The 17,486-nt window shown below is 43.5% G+C and overlaps 1 protein-coding gene and 1 long non-coding RNA gene across 2 annotated transcripts in view; one reads left to right on the top strand and one right to left on the bottom strand.

Annotated features, from left to right (window-relative positions):
* LOC109280304 (uncharacterized) overlaps positions 1–14,087 on the top strand; it is a 38,017-nt gene extending 23,930 nt beyond the window's left edge. Inside the window, exons 2-3 of the long non-coding RNA XR_002086580.2 lie at positions 5,539–5,711; positions 12,512–14,087. This is a non-coding gene — a long non-coding RNA (uncharacterized LOC109280304). The remainder of the gene's footprint in view (positions 1–5,538; positions 5,712–12,511) is intronic.
* GUCA1C (guanylate cyclase activator 1C) overlaps positions 1–17,486 on the bottom strand; it is a 54,902-nt gene that overhangs the window by 29,153 nt on the left and 8,263 nt on the right. The gene's annotated exons all lie outside the window — the stretch shown is intronic.

The following is a 17,486-nucleotide window of genomic DNA, read 5'->3' as shown; positions in this document are numbered from 1 at the left end:
TCTTGAACTCCCCTCTCCCCGTGGTCTTGGTCCCTTAGGGCCTCACTGACAAGCCTCCTGAACTTGTCAAAGTCAGCTTTCCTGAATTCAAGGACTTCCGTGTTGCTGACTGACTTGCCAGCTTTTTGGCGGATGGTGAAGGTGATCAGCTCATGGTTGCTGTCACCCAGCTTCCCATCGATCACTAGGTCGCCGACTAGGTCATCCCCAGTAGCCAGTACCAGGTTGAGCAGCGCTTTGCCTCTCGTTGGCCCATAGACTTCTTGAGTCAGGTAGAGGTCATCTACGCACGAGAGGAAGCTTTGCGACTGCTCAGATTTTGCTGAGCGATCCTCCCACGAGATGTCTGGGTAATTGAAGTCACCCATGACAACCATGGTCCTGGAGCATGCGGCCTCAGCCAGTTCCCGGGCAAACTCCTGGTCAAGCTCAGGACTTTGGGTGGGAGGTCTGTAGTAGACTCCCACCATTGTGTCCCCTGTGCCATGTTCCCCATGGATTTTAAACCAGAGGGTCTCCAGCTGTCCACCCTGGTCACCAATATCAGCTTGCAGGGACGCGTAGCTTTCCTTAACATAGAGAGCTACACCCCTGCCCCTTTTCTCTACACGATCCCTCCTGTACAGGGTATAGCCATCTATACCCGTGATCCAGTCATGGGTGGAGTCCCACCAGGTCTCCGTTATCCCTATGACATCAGCAAAGCAACCTTGCTTTCATTTTAGGGAAGCAATGCACTTGGCGCAGGGGCAGATCCAGGATTTAGCAAAGGGGGATGCTGCAGGAATAGATACAATCTGAAAAGGGGGTGCACCCCCTTTCGATCCACCCCATCTCAGAACAGTGCAGCATGCATGAGGCTGCTGTTCTGGAATGCAGTAAGTAGCTGCGGTATGTGTTCTGCTTTCACTATTTAATTACATTACAGTTTTGCTTAGAACATTGTGACAACACGACCTGGCACCAAGTTTAGAAGTTTGTATTTGGAATGAAAGGTTTTAAAAAAAAATCTGTCTGGATTTGCTAGCTCTGTAATTATTTCAGTGAACTAGTTCAAGATTCCTCCCTTATCAGACAATTAACTTGTTTATGTCTCTCAATTAATTATACCGAACTGAGATCAGCCCATTCTTCATCAGCACATAACTGCCTTTTAGCCATATTTGCTTGCCAGAGCAGACTTAAATTTACTTTGAAAAGAAGCAGCTTGCTTTCCTGAGTTCAGAGGCTTGCTATGTTGCCTGAGCTAAAAGCCAACAGATTACATGGGGATGGAATTCTTCAGTTCACTTAGCAGAGACTCCTTGAAGCATGTGGACATCAGAGATGGACACTGCCCCTTCAAAGTCAGTATTGTTCAGCTCTAAAGCAGTTGAAGGAAGATCAGTGCAGAGGAGGAACAGCACTGGAGAATGCAAATGTTAACACTGGCAGTGGGGAAGCTTTGTTTTGAGAGCTGGGCTGTCAAAACTCAAACCAAAATTCAACTGAAGCTATTTAGTTGTGCCTGTTGTGGGCAGGGGAAAAAATGGTACAGACTTGGAAAATCAAATGGTTTCTTCTAGACAAGTGACTAGATACTAAACAGAGTATTACTGAAAGGCAGATAGGAATACCAGTCACTTGTTTATAGGTTAACCTTGCCAAGCTGTTCAAGATATTTGAAGAATTAATATCAAAACCTGAGTATCTGATGCATTTCTATTTACTTATTTGAACACACAAAGTGGTGTTTCTAAATGACAGCAGTTCCCATTCTCGATGTGATGAGAGGATATTAGCATGTGTCTGGCAAAGCTGAAACAGTATTAAAAAGGGGGTTGTTCATTAGTAGTTGCATCTCATAAGGAATGGGGCAATTTAATGTTATCCTTTTATGACACGATAATGCTTTTTGTCAGCTGTGTGGTGTTGCTGGAGGCTGTACACTTTTAGTCAATCAAGAGAGAGATCTGTGGCCCATAAAGGAAAAGCAGAGCACTGAAGGAATTATGACATTATGCAAGAATAATTAGGTAATACTTAAGCACTAGAGGTGTAGCAAGAACATTATCCTTTTGTACCTAGAATATTGCTGCATAGTTACAGAATTCTTTAAAGGGATCTAAGTTTTCCTTACCAATAAATAGCTCTGCAAAAAATTCTTCCTAATCAGTTAATTTGGAAGGTTTTTAAATAGCCAGTTTGGATAAGATGATAGCCTGGCTAATTTAAAAAATAAATACCATTAACATGTAATAGGTTGTTGTTTCTATGGGGCCAGTGCTATCAAAGTATGTTAGTAATGATTTTAGGATTTTGGTAGTGCCTTTTGTCCCAAACTGATTTAGGAACAATGAAAACAGAGCACAGCTGAAACAGGTTCAACTGTGGGATGATGGGAGCCAGCTAACTCACACAAGGCACACTCTTTAATTATGTTGGGAGTACAGATCTGGGATGAGAACATGAATAGCAAATCAATTCTTTCACTAAGAGTACCATGAAATATTAGGGTTTATGCATAATATGTAGAATATTGGTTTAAAGGTTTTCAACTGGAAGACCTCTTTAGTTAACTGCACATTACTTGAATTATCTATACTGGAAAAAAATGGATTGAGTTGACTCCCCCAGGATTATAAACTTGTGATGACAGGCAATCTAGGCATCTCAAATCCAATGCCTCCCCCACTCCAGCCTTTTAAAATACTTCAGAAGCTTGCTAAGATAGAAACAAGAGGTTAGATATAGCCTGGGGCTTGGTATCAGATTCCAACAGCTAAGAACAACTGGGTGAAAATTACAATTTATGCTAGGATTCAACACAGTTAATTTACCCCAATAGAAAGAAAATATCTGAAAGACTAGAGAAATACAACAGTTAGTGCCACTGATAAATACAGTAAGAGACTGTAGTCCAACTCAATAGCTTGTTGGTGGAATTCCTATTATAAGTGATCTGTAATCAGTAATTGAAGAATTGACTAGCTAAATAACGTGCATTATTAAGCCTCATTGATTAGTCATCAAGCCTTTCTAAAAAACAAATTTGCAGAAATTTGGCATATCTTGCTGTTGATAAGCAGTATTATTGGTATGTTTCAAACTTTCATGGAAGAATATATGTGTGTAAATCATATTCCAGAGTCTTGAGCTTGCAAGTAGTTTAGAAGATGGACAGTTGTATTGAACAAAAATCTTGTTCCTGATGTTCTCAACATTCATGAGTTGTGTTCAGTCTGGTGAAATAGCCAGGAGCTTGAATACTTATCTGGCCCCTCAAAGTATCTTAACCTCCCTTTGAAGAGGCTAAAAAGTTATGGCAGGCTATGATTATAGTGGGTAACCCTCTCAATGGCCATTTTCCCAGTTTACTGCTCTGGGTTTTGCCCTTCTGCTTCCTCACAATAGCTATGTCCAGAAGCCTTCACCACTGCTTATTCCATGTACCTTTGCAACTCCTTACCTTCTAGTTCCCTAGTCTGGAGCGACTCTCACTTCCTGGCTTGCTGTCTTTATAGTCCCTGGAGTCTGCAAAGCTGGAAGTGGTCAGTCAGCTATGTCTTAAAAGTCTATTTCTCTTAGCTGCTATATGCAGTCCAATTTACCTTTAGCCCCAAAAATAAGCTTCTAGAACACCACACTTCTAACTTTTCAGCCCTCTCCCCTACTTCCCCCAGGCCTTCTCATCAAAACCAAAGGTGATCTAAGAATACCCTAGGATTATCACCACAAGTCTGTGTAACTTGGTTCATTCAAATGAAGCACTGTTAACATTTTATGCAGCTTTTATTGTTTCTGAAGCTTTATTAGTTTGCTATTCATCAACAACATAACAAATAACTAAATATATTATGGGAAATGTCTTGCACAACTGCAGCCAAGACAATGAAGAGATTACAAACTAAGTTTGATATGACCTTTAATTGCCATTTTAACAGTCTTTAACTATAGGATCTATAGGAATTATAGGACAAGGAAGCTAAAAATTGCACCAAAACCAACCATCTTGATGAAGTAATCCAAACTTTACCCAAAAGTGACAAACTGTTCTCTGATTTAGGCCCTAGTGAAATAACTTTCCCCATTCCTTATTTGGCAAGTATCAAACAGAAGATTTAATGCATGCAGGAAGTGAGTGTTGCCAAGGATGAGACAGGTCAGCTAACTAGGGAGTTTGAGCAGGGACTCCTGCTTGGGAGAGGAGCAGGAAGCCTTGACTGCTTTGGAAGAGGGTTTGTGAGGGCTGGTGTCTACTTAGCTTGGGCTTTGTTGTCTGGATTCATTTTGGTTGGCATTTTGCAGGGTTTTTTGGGGGCAGAGAGCAATTTAACTGCTCTCAGCTGAGGAACCTAACAGTTGATAGCAATGTAGGCAAGGAGGTAGGGTTTGCCTGGGTAGGAAGGCCAAGCCAGCTAGAGACCCAGCAACTCAAGGAAAGAGCGAGTGACCCACACCAAGACAGTTAACAGGGGCATATGAGTGTGCATTGGCAGGGGCAATTTCCTTCAGCTGCTTTTCTCATGGTAAGCTTGCTGAGGACCAGCACATCGTGGAAGAAAAATGGAATTTTTAAGGCGTAGGTAAAGGGTCAGTGAAATTACTGGAAGACCAATGCCTATGCCAAAGCCATCACCACTGCCAGTTTTTCCTCCACCCTGGCTCTATCCAGGAGCAGTATGGTGGGGCACTGACTTCCAAGGCTTCCACCCAAATCTCTTTTTGTAGGGATTACATCCTGACCATCTCTATTAAAGACAACCAGGTTAGAATCAGCCAGGAAGAGCTTGTGGTGTGAGAGGTGCCTCATTGTGGGTGTCTCAGGAACCAGAAAATGGAGATTTAGGAGGAGGTAGAGAAGCATCTATTAACATGAAGACTTCATTTACATAATGGAGAAGGATGCAATGCAGTAAAAGATGCCCTTTTACAGCATATACTCCCAAGAGACAGATTATGATAGCTTTTAAAAACTATCATATAGAGTTTAAAACTAAAATGTATCCCTTTTATAAAATTCTATAGGTAGTTAAAATCTTATGGAAAAGATTACTATTTTATAGGTTATTAAGCTAGCTTTTATAGAACCAATTAAGTATGTGTAGAACATAAGTCAGAATAATTTCTATTGAATTCCACAGTATTATCCCTAAAGGTAAAATAATTTTTAGGCATGCTTCAAATATATATCCCAAACAATGTAACCGTATTCCATCAAAGACGACAATTCAAAATTTACTAAGAATCTGCCTTGTAGTAACTAAGTGGGTTATTGCAAATACAGGATAATTTTAAACACTATTATTTGAGCTCACTTGGAGAGGAAGGAGCAAATGCTTCAGCTGATTCTCTTTGCTTTTGTTGGCTTGTATTTCTCAAGCAACCAGATAGAGAGAGATTGTGTGTGTGTGTGTATGTATGCACACACATGCATATGTGTATAAACACACATTTCTGCATAAATAAACCATTTCTAATATAACTCGTTATTTCTAGCTGAAGTAAGACAAATGATTCTGTCAATGAGACACCTAAATACTTGTTTTCTCCTTTTAGGTTTTTGTTTAGAATGGGCATAATTTACAAAGGCTTTTTAGTGGCTGTACAGTAAAAACAATATGCCTGTAGAAAAACAAGATCTGTCTTCTGGGTGAAGCAAGAAGATTTTTTTCCAATAACAGGAACTTGATTACTGGTGATGAAGCAATACAACTCAATTTGGAAAAGAAGTAAGTGTTACTTCTGAGGGCATTGTAACAGGAAACTAAAGGCTTTTGTTACTAGACAGGGAGAGGCACAGCCAGGTTAGCTTGGCTGTGGAGGTAAGCAGTAGCCTGTGCAAAGCGGCAAGTATTCTCTTTGGATTTGGGCGATTTGGAGGACAGTGATTTGATTCAGAGATTTGAATCACTGTTCCAGTTTGATTCAGCTGAATTGGATCTAAAAGATTCAGTGCCGCTTTCAAGATTTGGCCATAGACTAAACAACAGGCAGCTGACACAGCTGCCTCCAGGTGATAAGTCTGTTGGGGTTGGGGGAGGGAAGGGGTATGGGGGAGCCAGGGCAGGGGGGTGTGGGAGCCAGGGAGGGAGCAGGGGGACACGGGATATGGGTGTGGCAATGCTGGGAGCCGGGGGTTCTGCCCTGCTGCCACTTGCCCAGCTGGGGCGGGTGGGGGGTGGGATGTGGGCGTGGCTCACTCCAGGCAGAGCGGGGCAAGCAGCAGTAAGGCATAGCCCCTGCTCCCAGGACTGCTGCGCCCACATTCTATGCCCCCCTTGCCAGCTGGGAAGTGGCAGCAGCACTGAATCCCCACTCCCAGCACTGATGCGAGCATGGCAGCACTCGGAGTGGGGGCTATGCTCTACTGCCGCTTGCCAACTCACATGGGAGAAGCACAGGGGGAGCATGGGTGGTGAGTGGGGCAGTGCTTGGAGCGGGGACTGTGCTCTGCCACTGCTTGTTAGCTGGTGCAGAGGACGTGCAGGATGTGGGTGTGGCAGCGCTGGGAGTGGGGGACCCCTTCCTCCCGAAGCGAGCCGCTCCTGCATCCCAACCCTCCACCCCCAGCTGGGTAAGCAGCAGCAGAGCAGAGCCCCCACTCTGAGCACTGCTGCGCTTGCATCTCGTGCCCCCTCTCCCCACCATCTTAGCTGGGCAGCTTGTCCCAGCCCCAATCCCTCTCTCCCCCATACCCCTTCCCTCTTCCAACCCCAACAGATTTACCAGCTGGAGGCAGCTATGTCAGCTGCCTGTTAAGTCTATGACTGAATCGACAAATCTTTTCCAAACCTTTTTCTGAATCAATTCAGAGCTTTTAATTGGTCTCCAAATTCTATTTGGATTCAGAGATTCACTCCCTGAATTGGGCCAAATCTTCTCCGAATTGAATCGGCTACTGAAGCTTCACATAGCCCTAGTAAGCAGCAGAACTAAGCTGCAACCTGGAGGAGAAAGCAGCCCATTAGGATTAAAGAGGAACATCTGTACAGGGGCTAGAGAGCCACCTGACCAGTGGTCTGCAATCTCAGACACTTAAAGTTAGCACTTGGAGAAAGGCAAGGGGGAGAGGGCCAGTACGTTACAAGGGACAGAGTTGTCAGGTGGGAGGAGCTGTCCAAGAGAACCAGGCAGGCACCAAATACCCTGAAGACAGAAAGATGAGAGTCTTGTGGGCAATGGCTGATTAAATATTTGTTTTACCCCAAGTGGAGGAGCAGGTTGTTTTTAAAGCAATTCCTTACCTTTTTGTTCAAGTTAATACCTGTAGACTAGGTGTGGCTGTAAGGGATGAAGAGGTGACCTGAGGGACATGAAAGGTTTGAGCCCTGCCAGGGGCTGTGACAGGACATAGGCAGACAGAACCCAAAAGGACCAAAACCAGAGCCAGGAAAGGCATACAGAGGTTGCCTAAAGCTGAGAGGGTCAGGACTAGAGCCAAGTAGGGCAACCAGGGCCAGGGTCCCAGAGCCCAGGAAAAGCAAGATAGGGCTGGCACCCAAGAGCTGGAGGCTGGTACAGCTACAGTAAAGAAAAGCACAGCCAGAAAAAGGGGGCCAAGACCAGGAAGGCCAAACCCCAACAAAAGCTTTGAGGCTGGAAGGTTCAAACACTGCACTGGGGGCATGCTGTCAGGCTGAAATGATAACCTTTAACATCTGCAAGGCATGGGCATGATTATGGGGGTGTATGGAGGCCACAAATACAGCCCTTAAGGCACCAGGTGTCATAGGGCATCAATAGGTCTGGAGGGACTGTGGCAGATTGACTGGAGACAGATCAGCAGTGAACTAGAATCCCCCTGGACTCCCCAAAGCAACCTCCCAAGCCTTTTGGGAACAAGATCAAGGTGCAGCAAGTGAGCAATAGGGAATGGACCAGAGTGGACAGGAGCCACGTGCCCACCAGGGTGTGCCACAGCATGACTGGGCATAGGTCCTATCATGGCTGTATTTGCTCAGCAAAATCAGGACATGACTGTAGCATGGGTTAACATTTTCTAGCACAGGTAACAACAGCAGTGAAGAATGGATGGCATTGTACATAGCACATGCTAGGAGCCAGACCACAAACTCTCCAGAGACTCTGGGTATGTATTCTGGTTGTGAGCTGGTGACTATCCAATGCTGCCCACATACTGGGGGTCAGGATGAGAAGGGGTTGAGCTGTTGGCACTCAGGGTTGCCAATTCTCCATAAATTTATGGACTATCCATAACAAAGCAACTTTAAAAGCATGTCTGTAAAAATCCGTAAAAACTTTTTGCCACCTGTAAAAACATTGACCCACTACAGCTTTAAAACTCTATCCCAAGAAAATACTAGAGATGGAGCACAGCAACATCACCTGTTGTCTGAGCAGAAGTGCAGCCCCCTGTAAACATAAAGCTCTTGTCAGGGATTTATGCTTACCAGATCCTGCTAGATTCCACCCACCTCTTTAACAGTGTGCTGCTGGGTCCCTATGCCCATCCCCTGGCTCTAATAGTCACTTGTGTTGAAATTATGGGGTGGGGTAGGGCAGCCAGGATGGGACTGTGGACCAGGAGAGGAAGAAGCAGTGGGTGGGGGTCCATACTGGGATAGAGGAAGTGGAGCCAATGAGGGTCTGGTTAGAGAGGCAGCATGGTACAGGTTGTAGTCAGGAATATCAGGTTGTGGGGAGGGTAGGGGACTCCTGCATTTGCAATAACCCATTTAGTTTTTATAAGGGTAACCTGGATGTATAAAACCACTGCTGCAGTCACACAGGGCTGCCAACAATTTTTGTTTAACTAAAAGTAGAAATACCTGTCAGTACAAAACATTCTCTGTCAGTAAAAACATGCAGATGGTCAGTAAAAAATAATTTCTTGGGTTGGCAACACTGTTGGCACTATACATGTAATCAAGAAAGCTGCCAGGCTGCATGCACAGCTGGGGAGCCAGGCCAAGAGAGTTTGTCTGCACTGCATACACATCTAGGGAAAGTCCCAACTGCTTATGCAGTCAGGGTAGAGGGGTTGGGTTTCTTGCATGGAGCAGGCAGCCAAGAAAGGATCCAGGCTTCCAATACTACATAAGTAGCAAGAGGAAGGGTGGGCTGCTAGCACAGTGTGGGGAGCCCCAGGAAATATACCCCTGTGGTGTGCAGGCTGTGCTGTGTGTGGTCTGGGAGTCTGCAGCCCACAGGCCATGCAGCCTCCTGCTGGCCAGAAGCTGGACAGCCCTGCTCCAATTAAATGTTCATTTTGATGTGTAGATACAATTTAAGTTAAGCTGTCAACCTAAAGCTTTGCACTCTTATGGAACCAGAAAGGAACACTATACACTGGCTGTTTGAATATTCCCAACATGTTTATCTTTTTCCTTTTGTGTGCATATTGACCAGCTGTTAATCTTTAAAACTAGTGAAAGCTATATGAATAACTTAAGCTATATGAATAACTTAAAGGAGTTAACCCAGGAGTTCCTGGGTTATGTCACATCACCCACAGACTCACTCTGACATCACAACATCAGCTTAGAGTACATTTTCAGTGTACAGAAAGTTCTTCAGAAATACAAGAGCTAGAGACTTTACAAAAAAAATGAAAGCTTAATTCTACATGGGTGCATCAACATGTGACATTGTCACCTAGCGATGTACTATGGCAATGTGCTCATTGCTATGGTGGCATAGCATCAGCAGACACAAACCATGACACCGACACTACTTCATTATAGCGACAGCTACTTTGCTATAATGCGTTGCTATGGTGATGTAGCTGCTAACAATAACTGTGCACCACCAGGACGGCACAGTACTGCACCATCACTTAGTACTTCCTAAAGCAAGTACTAAATGACAGCACAGTAACAACTGCGGTGTGTGCATCTGTGGGGAAGCATGTATAGATGCACCATATGCCTGCTACATAGGAGAACATGGAACACTGATTTGGGCAGATCTAGAATTTTGAAAAGGCGGGGTGCAGATGGTGAGGTGAATCATCATATATGAAACAACACATATTTTTGCCAGTTAAATATAAACTAGAAGCTTTACTAATATGCTAGGGGCCAAGGGCTGTACTGAAGCAAAAACAAATATAACTTCATTGGAATGAGTTACAAACAGTCTGCAGGGCTTAATTATCAGAAGCAGCTAAAAGGCAGCAGAATTACAGAATTGGTGGAATATCAAGACCACTAAGAAGAAGAGGGGGCCATTAACACCTGTGGAATGAAGAGTTTAGAAGGGATCAGGTAGATTATAAGTCATAAAGTGAAGTGTCTCCCTCAGCACTGTCTGACTAGAAATGCTGCTGCCACTGCTAGGCAGTTAGTTTTAAATTTTAGATGAAGCAGGAATCAAATGGTGGTGGAAGGGGTGGGGTGGGGAAGGTGCAAGTGCACCAGTGCACCCAACCTTGGATCTGCCCCTGAACACTGAGACCATTTTATAGGCACAGAACATTAAAAATATGGTTCAATGTTCAGTTTTTGCCAAAAAGTCTTCAAGAATACCAACATTTGAACATAGTTTCTAACTAAACAAGCAATTGTTTTGTTTCATGTAGACAACTGCTTTCAAAGAAACGACAAGTTGCTTCTTGTTGTTGACATCACCTCTCCCCCTTCTTCAGAGGGAGAGAGAACAAAAAATTGGAAGCCTACCTGAAAATTCAAATAAAGACTCAGAAAAATTAAGTGACAGATAGTGGTGACTTGTTACATGACATTCTTCTTAAATGAATACAAAATGCAAGCTAGGAGCAAGACTTATAAATCAGGAAACCTTTTCCCTAACTGCTATAAAGTACACATAGCCATATAATCAGAAGATTCCCAAGAACAAATCTAAGATCCCTTTTTAATTAAGTTGCACCTAGTTGTCCGATTTCTGCTTAACCTTTCCTACTTGCCCACTCTGTTTTCACTTGTTGGCAGTCTTCCAGCTTGTTTGCCAGCCTGTGTATAAATTCTTTTAAAATTTATTCCCTTTCAAACTTGTTTTCTAGTTCTCATGTATTCAGTGCTCTCAAAAAAAATTATCTATTACATAATAGGTTTAAGCTCTTTGATGAAAAAGAAAAAGTTTGAAAGATGATCAAGGAGGGACATGATCAGAATCTCTTCATATAGAAACCCCTTAGGGCATGTCTACACATGCATTTATGCCAGCTTATATTTACTGCACAGGAAGTGGGAATAGGCTGGCATCTACCCGCGCAGGCATTAAAGCGCATTAAGACTGTGTGTGGACTGACTTGCGATTAAAGTTAGTCCTAAGTCAGTCCACACACACAGTGTTACTGGGCAGTAGGCCTGTGCCTACTTTGGATTCAGATTTGGCCAGTTCAGGGGACAGTGATTTGATTTGGCGATTTGAATCACTGTCCTGAATCTATTCGGCCAAATCTGATTTGGAGATTCAGCCGCTGCTGAATCAGTTGAATCTCTGAATTGAACAGGCCACATCCCCTGCCTGCTCTCCCAGCCCCATCAATGGCTGCCCCACCTGGCCCCAGTGTTCTGACACTTTGAAAAGCCCTGCACTCACCAGCTCCTGCCAGGCAGAGGGGTGATTCCCACTGCCCTGAGCTGTGTGGGGGGGCTCTGCCACAAGCCCCCCAGAGGCCCTGATGGCCCCTGCAGCAGCTAGTGAGTATGGGTCTTTTTTTTTTCTTAAGTGCTAGCATGCTTGCACTGGGCAGCTGTTGATGGGGCTGGGAGAGTGGGCGGGGGTTGGGGGGTGCTCAAGGGGGCTGTGGGAGCAGGCAGGGGATGGGCCCTGGTGGAGGTCCCCCCATGGCCCCCTCCCCACTCCTCCAGCTCCCAACTCCGCCCCCTACTTACCGGCACAGAGCCTGGGTCCAGCTCCAGCCGGCGGTGAGTGAGGACTCCCAGAATCTCTGAATCTTTTCCTAATCAATTCGGAGGCTTCGCATCAATTTGGACCTTTTAATTGGTCTCCCAATTTGATTCAGATTTGGAGATTTGGCTGCCAAATTGGGTCGAATCTCTTTTGAATTGAATCAGCAACTGAAGCTGCACATAGCCCTACTGTGCAGTAAGGAGTCTTCATGCATGATGTAGGTATCAAATTTATGCTCAAGTCTATGTAAATCAGCATATTTACTGCACAGTAAGGACATGCACACACAGCTGTGTGCCTGTACTATGCAGTAATTTCAGTTACTGCGCAGTAAATGTGCACATTAGATGTGAAGCACCCATCTACTTGCACCTTCATTTTCATTTTTCTTGGGAAGATATGACAAACAAAGGACACTAGTCTTCAAATGAGACCTATCAAGTAACACTTTATAAAGCATCCTTAGACTTATATAATATCCCTTCAGTGCTATCTGCCAAAACCCTATTAATCATTTTTACTTTTCTGAGTGTAGTCTACATTTTAAAATCCAATTTTCTTACAACATGGAAGTCATTTATCCCTGTGGCTAGTTTCATTTAATGACAAAATAAGCAGCAAGACATCAACAGCTTATTTCCAATATATTTTTTCACATGCTAAATGGCTATGTAAATTTTGTTCTTCACAGGTCACAAGAACCCAACCATTTGATTCTGGCATCATTCAATTACTACATTTAACAGTGATGCAATAGAACAAGAAACTATCTGAAGAGCATGTGAAAATGGATGACAATATATTGATGAAATGATCAAATAAATCTTTGGGACAACTTCTTATATTACAGTGAATATTATTAAAATATTGTAGTCAGTTTAAACACGATTTCATTGACATATGGATGACAAGAATTTTCTCTATACAGCAAATCAAAACTAAGTTTCTCACACAATTATAATTTGGTTTCATATGTAAATTGATAAATGAACATTGTTATACATAGGTTATTATAAAAATACTAATTTTAGCAGTATAGCATTTGGGGATTTTTAAAAAAAAATTGGCATTGCTGTTTAAGAATGCTCAACTGTTTAGCAGTCATTTATTGTCTCTATCCTAGGCACTAATTCCCTAACAAATGCTTAGGGTCAGTACAGCCTCAGTCACTAAATGTGATTGTGCATGTGGTACATGATATCTCAAATGCACGTGAAGAATGCACTCATAGAAAAAGCAAAATTAAACATTTAATATATTTTTAAAAACTAGTTAACTATTCTGTATAAACAAAGGGAATTTTCTCATGATAGTGCATCAGATGGTACATAGGACAGGACTAGATCAAATGTCCTCCATAAGCCTAATGGCCAACAGGAAGGACTAAGGTAAAATATGTCAGGCCAGTTTTGTAGCCAACAGCACACAAAGAAGGGATGTGGCTAGTGTCATATGTGGCTTCCTTTGACTCCTCAGCCTGAATGCCCATGCTCCCATTCATGACTAGGATGACTGGCAAGAATCTTCAGGAAGAATCTGACGTGGGGCTTGAACCTAAGACTCTATCACCATACACTGCACGGATTAGTATGGTACAGCTTATTCACCAATAGACAGAGGAAGAGGACAGGTTGCAGCGAAAGGGAGCAAATGCTTGTGAATCAGGCAGTTTAGGCTTAGTTTTGGTTTTGGAATTCTTGCAATTATTGAGCGTTTTCTATTACTCTATTGTACACAACTTAATATTTGAAAAAGGGATGAACGAAGAGGACTGAGATTTGTTTCTTGCTTTTCTCAGCTAATAACCAAAAAAGAATCATTTCAAACATGGCCTCTTTCATTTTAATGAAAACCTAATATTCAGAGGCTTTGCTTGGAAACATGTGTGACTAGAGATAAACCCATTAGCCATTGTACAATTATTCTTCTTGTATAAAAAACGTTTCTAGGAATTAATAGAAGAGTCATGAAGAAAGCATTGGCTGTTTAAATGCTACATCCAATATTGTAAGTGATAATCCGATAGAAAATTAACTGTGCAAATGTAATTTTGAATGTTCAGCAACTCTCTTCCTGAAAGGAGTTACAACTGTTGAAGAGCATCACATTCCCTGAGACACCAAGTAAGGGATGAAAAAGCTTTGCTGTAGCTGTTTTTGTATTTGGTAACATGTTAAAATTAAGATATTTACTTTATCAATGCAAAAGGTATACTTAATATAAGAAAGTCAACGAAATGTTAAGCAGCTTTCACTTCCCTTTGGAAAATAAAATGTTTTTTTACTAGAATCACACTGCAGTAACTTTTGGGTTTTAGTTTGCTTCTGCAGATCTTCAGGGCTCATTTTCTCCCTCTACTGGCATTCCTAGGAAATGTTGCCACTATCTCCCTCAGAACTTTGTTGCATCTTACCCTTATGACATGCTAGTAGCATTTAAATTGAGAGTGTCTGTGTGTTAATAATCGAAAAATGGTGATAAGTGTTCTGTGAGCATTTAAAATTTATGCCACTTTGGGCGAGGGTTCATTCTGGATCATGCTACCCAGCTTGTATTGCTGTAATAGCAGTCTGTTTCCACAGAGATAAGGCAAGCAATTTTTAGTCCTCCAGCATCCCAGGATGCACTTATCTCATATCCCCTCCCCCCTCCCGCAACACACACTCCTGCTCCATGGATAATCGACCCACTCTCCCAGTTCTATTGCCGTAGAGTAGGTGGGGCCTTCTCAGTGTTGGGGGGGGATTGAGTGGTAGGACCATGGAGCCAAGAGGTGGAAAAGCATGGAGCCTGTGGCTTCCTTCTGCAGACCTGCTACATTTCCCTCCTGAGATGTGGGGATGGGGGAAGAGGGACCCCTGCATGGCCCTTGCTGACTTGATCCCAGCCCCACACCCAGCCTTCCCTGGAAAGGGCTTTGCCTTTCATCTGGAGCCAGGTGAAAGCTGCAAGAAAATTCAATTAGCTACAGTTACACAAGGTTAATGGAAAATTTCCCATGCAGCTTAGCTGGTTTCCCCAAACACCACTAACTTTCCCCTGGTCAGATGGGGGTGCTGTGGCTTTCCTACACACTGCACCTCTGCATTCCCATCCTGGGGTAGGCAGGGGAGGGGAGAGGGCTGTACTGCAGTGGGGCTGGGAGCTAGAGCACAGAGTGCTGAGGTTCAGTGCAGAAGCATGGAGCCACAGAAAGTGAGGAAGCATGCTTCTCCCTGGCTCTGTGCTCCTATTGTCGTAAACCCTGGTGGCTCTATGCTTTGACTTCCCTACCAGCCCACAGCTGTTGGGATATAAGGCGATGGGAACATGGAGCTGTAGGGAAGCATGTTTCCCAGATCTCTATGGCTCTGTGCTCCTGGCTTCTAGCCTCTTCACAGTACAACCTTCTCCCACCACCCACTCCACCCAGAACAAAAATGGGGTATGCAGAAGGAAGCCACACCCCACATTAATTATCTGGCCAGGGAACTGCTGGCAGTGTTTGAGGTAGTATGAACACATTTCCATTAACTTCAATGAACCATGGTTAATTGAACTTTTGTTCAGCTTTCGCCTACCTCTGGGCAAAAAGCAGTCTTTTTTGGGGAAGGATGAGGGACTGGGGTCATGTCAGAGGGGCTGGGATTGGGTCTGCAGGGGTTGGCAGCACAGCATTCTACCTCTATCCTCCACCCTGGCAAAGAATGAAGGAGGCCTATAGAGGGAAACCATGACCCCTAAGCCCTCATACTTCTCCAACTCCTGGTTGCATGCTCCTGCTGCTGCTGGCTAGAAAATAGTATTTAGAGGTTTGCTCTTGGGAACTGGCTTATAGGTAAAGTAGATATGCATTAGATAATGGTCCAGGGCAACAGCAAGGGTTAATTGATTTCTAAAAGCCTGTTTCTGAAAGTTTCCTTAAGGCCCATTGTGTCTGGCAGACAAGCAGTGAGCAGACACACAGACTGGGAAATTAAAGAAATGTATCCACACTGTTCCATAACGTGAGACAAGGTGGCATTAGGTCACAGTGCCTAACTACAAAGCCCTTGGGATTTCAGGTTTTGGGGAACGGATCAAATTAGAAGACCCAGATAGAACCAAATTAGGATGTGTGCATGTGATAAGTTTGTGAAACAAAGGATTATGCTGACAGCACAGAACATAGACAGCATTATGACCACTGAGAGACCAATCAGGGATGGCCAGAAATGAAGAGTCATCAGGAGGGAAAAGAATACAAAATAAGGGATTTCAGTGCAGAAAAGGGTCCGTGAGAAGGGAACTCAAGGCCACCCTGGACAAATGGCATATCACCAGCCCTTCTCACTCACCACACTGTAGGGGGGAGGGAAGAAGCGGCCTCCAAATTCCAGGCTGCTGATATCTGACATTCAATATAGAACCTCAGAGTGAAGCTTGTGGACTGGCCATATGTACCTGGACTTTGATGACCGCTCTAGAACTCATAGATATAGAATTGTTTTTATCTGCTATCACTGTGTATCAATAAAATCCACCTATTATTGAATGGAAAGGGTTTTGGGTCTGCTGGAACAAGGTATTTGGGTCATAAATCCAGTGTCAACACTGCAACTCCCTTCTCCCACCTCCCCCACACCAAGAGCAAGGACAGAGCCCAGATGCCCTGGTTCCCAGCCTCACTTCTAATCACCGGCTTCTAGTGGCAAGTCAGATCTGTACAGGTCAGAGATGGTATGAAGACTTAATGTGCAACTGCTCCAAGCACCTCCTAACTTTAATACTGCATAACATTCCACTGATTTAGTATAGTTTATATAAACTAGCTTAGTATAGTCTGAATAGCTTTAGTTCCATTCATTTGTGGCACATACACTTCAATCTTCTTGGGCTGAAATTTAACTCCTTTTAAAGTAGGATTGGAGTGTTGCAGCTATGATGATCCAGGGGATATGTAAAAAGTTTAAGTTTTTTTAGTGATATCTTTTATTGGACCAATTTTATAGCTAGGAGTGTTTGACAAGCTTTCAGGGACAAAATTCCATTCCTTAAGTTGAAGAAAAAAGCAGATACAGTCACTCTAAATCAATCGATAATGACACCAATCAGCCAATGATGCTGTAAGCAATGGGCTCATGAGAAGCAGTGTTTGTCTTGATCAGTGTTTACTTTTCAGTCTATCCTGTCCCTTAAAAGGAAGATTAAGTTCTTTTTTGTTCAAGGCTTACAAATTAATATTTTCCTTTTGGGGTTTTGGGTCATTCACTTCACCACTTCTGAACCTCCCTCCCCCCACCCCAAGACAATGGTTAATGCCTCTATCAAATCCCAAATCAGTGTAAATCCAATTTTCAGTCCCCATGAAGCATGATTTGATGAATAAGTATGTCACTTCCATGTTGCTCCTGTCAAAATTATCAAGACAATCTTGATTGAATCACTGCCTGGGGGGAAATAAATCCAGCAGTGGCTGAGCTAGGTTCAAGGACCACGCCCCTAGAAGAAATACTTGCTGCTTTCTATTACACAGAATGGTTTAATCAAAAACTAGTGGTAGCTTCCTAGATCCATGTATTCTAGCAAGATTGTATACATCTGAGTAGCATCCCACTTAGTAATATTGCAGAAGAGTGGAAGGATGGAGAGAACTCTTGTGTGTTTAAAAAGCAGGGTCTGCTTAAGTCTGCTGCTGTAAAGGAAGC

This window comes from Alligator mississippiensis, chromosome 1 (genome assembly GCF_030867095.1).
Source record: "Alligator mississippiensis isolate rAllMis1 chromosome 1, rAllMis1, whole genome shotgun sequence".
Classification (NCBI taxonomy): Eukaryota; Metazoa; Chordata; order Crocodylia; family Alligatoridae; genus Alligator; species Alligator mississippiensis.
This window is presented reverse-complemented; position numbering and strand designations above follow the sequence as displayed.